We start from the raw sequence: 5,877 nt of genomic DNA on the forward strand, positions 1-5,877 counted from the left end.
CCTCATTCAGAACTAAACCAATAGGCTCACACCTCCTGCACCGGAAACCTCTTCCAACTCCATCCACTGCCTTTAAAAACAAACAAGGAAACCCACAAGCTCATGCCCAGCTATTACCATGAAAGAGAAAACAAGAGATACAAAGCAGAAGAATTTGCCACATGCAGCTCTGTAAGTGCTAAGTTCATGAGTGAGGAGACATTTGTCTTTGCTCCACGGAGTCAAACATGTCCTAATCTTCAAAACACCTTCACTCCAAAATTGCAGCTGACTGCTTAGTCACAGGGGATTTGCTGTTTAAGCAAGGGCCTTTGCTGAGGCCTCAGAGTGGGGATACTGCTAGACTGTACATTTAGGCATGGCCAAGTTTGAGCAAGAGACTTGTGAAGAGCTGCCTGAAGTAAGGGAGGTGCAGGACTTGCCTGGGCCCCTGTATTGCCACCACAAATTGCACAGCTCAAAGCTGCAGCTCCGAATAGGCTCTGCATGGTGAGCACCAGGTAGGGAGATCTTTGGGTGTCCACTAGGTGCTTTGGTGACTAGCTTTGGGGGAAGGTACTGATGAAGGGCAGGGTTCCCTCCATGTTCCCAGTCCTCCAGCCCTGACCCTCCCTAAAGCAGAGCAGTTGGTGACACCAATAGTGACATAACTTGGCTAACATCAGAGCTCCCTCACTATGTTTAGAGGAACAGCTAAATGTCTCCCTGTGGGGCCTAAAGCAGGTGATTAGAGAAAGGCAGGCATGGGGGACCATGATTACGGCACGGCTTTTTGAAGGCGTTTCCCCTAACCCAAAGGGAACAGGCAAGAAGCAGTGGATATACGCAGGGAGCCTTCTCTAAGCACCACCTACTGCAGCATGATGTAGCAGACAGCCCTTCATGACCCCCTGGGTGTCTAACCTGCTCTGGTGCTTCAGAAGATCCCCCAGCTATCCCTTCACCCTTAAATGTCTGTAAACATCCCAAAGCAGCACAGGGTCCATGGGTGGCACAGACCAAGTTACGTGTACACAGAGACTTCTGCTGTCTGGCTATGGAACAGGATTGCTCAGGCTTGCAAAACACCGTGAGAACGTGTGAATGATGTCTGCAGGCTTCTTCCTTGTTCCCAGTTTACTCTGGAATAATAGTTTACTTTACCCAAGCTTTTCCTGATCCATATCCACAGATCAGCGTGAGGCTCAGCACTGCAGCCTGCCACACAGTATCTCCAACATGAAAGCAGACAGCAGAGATATGAGGGGCAATTTTCTCAACACTGCTCTGCAACAGCTTTGAGAGTGTCATAGCTTTTTGGCACAGCCTGGAGGCTGGTACTGTGTTGGAATCAGTGCCTTTCAAGCATCTGGCCAGCTGTTTGGCCCCCAAAGTGTGGTGCCATGTTCCCGAGCGAGTGTGGCTGTCCTGTGGTTTCCCTTGTTTATGTGCTGGAGAGCCTTGGCTGTGATTCCCAGGTTACCTGCCCACCTTCACCAGTCTTTCAGGTCTTGTGTTTGGCCGAGAGCACCCTGGGAATCTGCAGTGGCATCTCGTTGGTCCCAGCCACGTGGCTGGGCATGGGCTCCTGTCTGCCCTGTCTGATGTGTGACCCATGCACAGGCTGCCCCTTTCCCGAGAGGCTGTGTGCAAACAAAGGAGTGACCCACCTCTGGGTGTGATCCGGGGGGAGGCTGGATCAGACACCCTGTCCTGTGAGAGCTTCTGATGCTAATCACCTGCCTTTGATCCGGCTGCCTTTCAACTGCCATCTTCCCCTGTCTCCCTTCAGGCTCCAAAGGATGCCCTGCACAGCTGCCAGGGCACATGATAGGAAGTGCCACATCCAAGCAGATCACAAATCCCAAGCCTTGGCCAGGATTTTCAACAGGTAATTGCAGATGTTTGCATTTTGCACCAGCAAAATCAGTACCAGTTTGTGCAGGAGGTCCATGGCTGCACCACTGCCTAGTTTGGACAAGCAAATAGTCCCTGGTGAGAGCAAGCTCAGCCTTTGGAGAGACAATACAAACCTCAGACCTGTACTTCATCTCTGCCAGCCCCAGAAAACTGAGGTTTACTTTGCTAGCCCCAAAACAAGTAGGAAGTTCAGTCACTAGAAACCAATGCCAATTTCTTGACTTCAGTGGCCTATTAGAGACAAGGTGAAGCTGCACTCACACCCTTGCAGATCTTCCTGCTAAGGCAGGAAGCTGCTTCTAAGTGTATTTTCTACACACCAGTACTAGAAATGTTAACATTGGACAGTTATTTTCATCTTACCCAAAATAAGAATTAAATGAGATTTCCATGGCAGGTTATCTTCATGGTCTGGGGATGAATTTTAATTTGATTTTTAGTGAGTAGGTTTTAAATAGTTGTTTTAAAATTTGTCCCTTAGATCCACATCAGGCTGGATATCAAACTCAGAAGCATTTGGGAGACATTATTCCTAACCAGAGTCCAAATTTAACCACAGACAGAGGCAGTTTTGGGTTTTTTTACTGTTGAAATCCACAGCTGAAGACTGGACCCATGCCTGGGTTTAGATCCAGGTGTCCCATAAAGCACCACAGCACACAGGTCCACTCTGCTCCATCTAACTCTCCAAAGCAGCCCAAAAGAGTGCATTCCTGGGCAGCCTGTTTCTAGGAACAGTATCAGTATATGAGCCTTGTAACTCATTAATGTTAATAGCAGTTGCATAATGCACAGCTGAAATGTGGTTGTACAGTGAGCTAAGAACATATTCCACCTATACCAGGGACGACTGCCAGACAAAGTTTCTAATGAGCAGCTTTCCTTACCATTACAGCTGAATCTATCTTTGATTAGAAATGCTCTGGAGGGGCCACATTTCAAGGTATCACAAAGTCATGCCACTAACTCTAGCATAATCCTCTGCTTGAACACTGCCCACATGGCCAGGGTCCGGAAGGAGGTGTGAGCTCACCTTGTCATTGCTCTCCCTGTGCAAAACCCCAGGAGCACAGCTTCCAGATGGGCCTGGGTCACTCAAGGCCCCATTTCTCTTCTTTTGTCATACACTCTTTTAAATACCCTTAACTGTCTTTAGATAAACGAGCTTTGGACCAGCTCTATCCTAGGGCCTTTGGATAACAGCCATTCGAGCTCTGTATGTACAAGCAGGACTCAGCCCTTAGTTTCTGTGTTGCATTGAATGGCAAACAGCTCTCTACTGCCTGCTCCCTGCCAACAAAAGTGTGCGGGGCAATTCCCTCAGGAGACACTTCTCTGTGTCCTGACCTTTGAGCTGTCAGTGCCAACTCACCATCATGGAGCAACAGCAGAGACAACAGACTTGGCCACTCAGGGATGCTTCCAACTTTCTGCCTGTCTGAGCCAGTCTGGGGGGCTCTGATGCCACTCTGGTGCCCAAAGGGATGTGTGGTGCATCTTGTCCTCTGCTCTGGTCGGGGCCTGCCCTGCAGCAGTCCTTGGGGGGAATTTCCCCACATATGTCCCCCCTGAGATCAAGTCTGAGCAGGAAGCATCTCCAAACCTTCCTGTATGATGTGCCCATCTGTTCACCTTGCTCAGCCTTTTGCTCTAGGTCTGGTTTTCCCAGAGCCACAGAAAATAGTCTTTAACTGTGTTAAAGTTTGTTTGCTCTCTCCCAGCCTCTGTGCCTGCTGCAGTGTCACTTGCATTTGTCAATGTGTTCTGCTTGTAGCTGAGTGAAGTCAATGATGGGGCTGAATTATGAAGACCTGGGGCTGTGGGAAGATGAAGATTGCTGCTGCAACTTTGAAACAATGGAAAATATGAAACAAACCTTAATTCTCTGCTGGCACATACTGGCAGTATAAATAAACACTATGACTATGTAAATAGCACACAGCTCCTAGGAGCTGGATCACCACCCTCTGCAATAGCAGGCAGAGGACTGTGCTGCTCTGCCATAGAGGGATCATGCTTGGCTAAATCATGCGATTCAGTTTAATGCATGCAGTACAGTAACATAATTTTTGAAAACCATATAGTTTGGCCCTCCAAAGTGATTCCCAGAAGTAATTCCTGCGAGGAGCACACACCCAAGCCAGTCAGAATTTCTGGAATGACATTCCAGTTGCTCAACACCTGGTTATGCAGATAGCAGAGAAAACAGAACTACGCCTTAGCCAGTATAATAGATAAGGGTGTGAGAATCCAGCTCGCTGGCTAGCACATGAAAGTGTGAATGACCTCGCCCCACGGCCAGCTTGCTCAAGCCACAGGAGATGTCACTATCAATACACACATCTTGGTTCATAGTCACAGGACTCTGCTCAGTGCTTGCTTCTGCCCTCAGATCCTAACCCCAGCGTGGGGAGAAAGCGCCAGGCCTGTTGAACAACCTGCTGGCAAAGTCCTTTGCTTCTGCACATGGGCTGCAGACAGGGCTTAAGAAAATTCTCTCTTCTATTATTCCATCTAGTGGAAGACCTTCAACCTCTGCAGATAAACTCCTGTGCAATTAGAGGGAGGTCAAAGTAACGGGCTGTTTGCTCCAAAATGAGACTTGTGGCTCCACTGTATCCTCTCCCATGGAATGACTGGGTGACCTTCCCTATACTAAATACAAAGAGGCTCCTCTGGGTCAAAATCACAGAGTATATTCAATTTCTTTTTTGTAAAGCAACTAACAGCTTGAAGCAAACACCATTTTGTATCTGTGCCCTCAGTATCTAACAGGAATGGGCCAAGAATTCTTACTTTGCATCCCTAACCAGAAGAAGAGATGTGTATCAATAGTAGTTATTTAATTCGCTGAGTAGCAGATTTTGACAGCTGTAGCCCAAATCCATGGGTAAGGCAGGACAGGTGAGGGGTGTTGAGGTGGATTCCTCCTTGGCCCAGTCAAGAGGCAGAGACCACTTTGCAAGACTGAGATGCAAGGAAAGTGCTGGTGGGTAGAAGTTGGGGACAGGTGCTGGGTGCAGGGGCACCTAAATCCTCATGACAGTGACACCCAGGGGCATTTTGGAAGGAGCCTGAAACCAAGCAGACTGGTGCTAGTACAACAGGCCCAGCAGATGTCCTGCAACCCCTGAGTGCAATAAAGACCTCAGGTGCATGGTTGCAGGGCAGGGGTTCACATTCTAGGGAAATGCCTTCCCTGAGCTAGAGGGAGACCTTTGGCAGCAGCCAGTGCCCCTTGTGTTACAGCTGGTCCCTGACCTGGCTCCAACACTGACCAAGGTGGTTAATCCAACCCTGCAAAGGCAGCTTTGGTAAACAAAGGCCTGTGAGTATGGGTAGGCAGGATTAGATGAGGGAAAAACACGGCCCGTGGTGCCTCTCCCATAGGAAGGGAAGATGCTTGCAGCAGATGCTGGTACCTGTCCCAAAAGCTCTCAGGAGTCCCTCAATTGGTAAACTGGATGGGGACTTCTGGTTTGCTTCATTAGCAATGAATCAAATCCTTCATTCCCACCCAGGAAATTCCTAAGGCACATGTTTTTCTACTGACTTCTCTGTTCCCCAAGGAAGAGACAGTAAAGCTGACCCTTAAATCTTGCTGGAAGAAAAGGATCTTTGAGTGTCTGGATCTGGCTGTCCAATCTCATCCCAACTATTTCTATCTGTAACTTGTCATGCAGTAAGTGACACATGCCAAGGCTCTTGGTTTCTCTCTAATTCCATGGGGTCCAGATTGGCCCAGTATAGACTAGCAACTGGCTCCCTGAAAATGGTTGCCTCAATCCCTAGTGAGATGCCACATGTGCAATTCCCTCTCCCAGCAGGCTCTGAAATACTACTGTTGTCACACCAAGCACTCAAAATCCATAATGAACCTTCCTCCTGCCCCCTCACGTACATGCCTCATGTAGAGCCTCAAAGCACAGGCTATACCAGACCATGTCCAGAAAGCCAATGGCTGGACTGTTCACCTGT

The sequence above is a fragment of the Acanthisitta chloris genome, unplaced genomic scaffold (genome assembly GCF_000695815.1).
Source record: "Acanthisitta chloris isolate BGI_N310 unplaced genomic scaffold, ASM69581v1 scaffold10463, whole genome shotgun sequence".
Lineage (NCBI taxonomy): Eukaryota > Metazoa > Chordata > Aves > Passeriformes > Acanthisittidae > Acanthisitta > Acanthisitta chloris.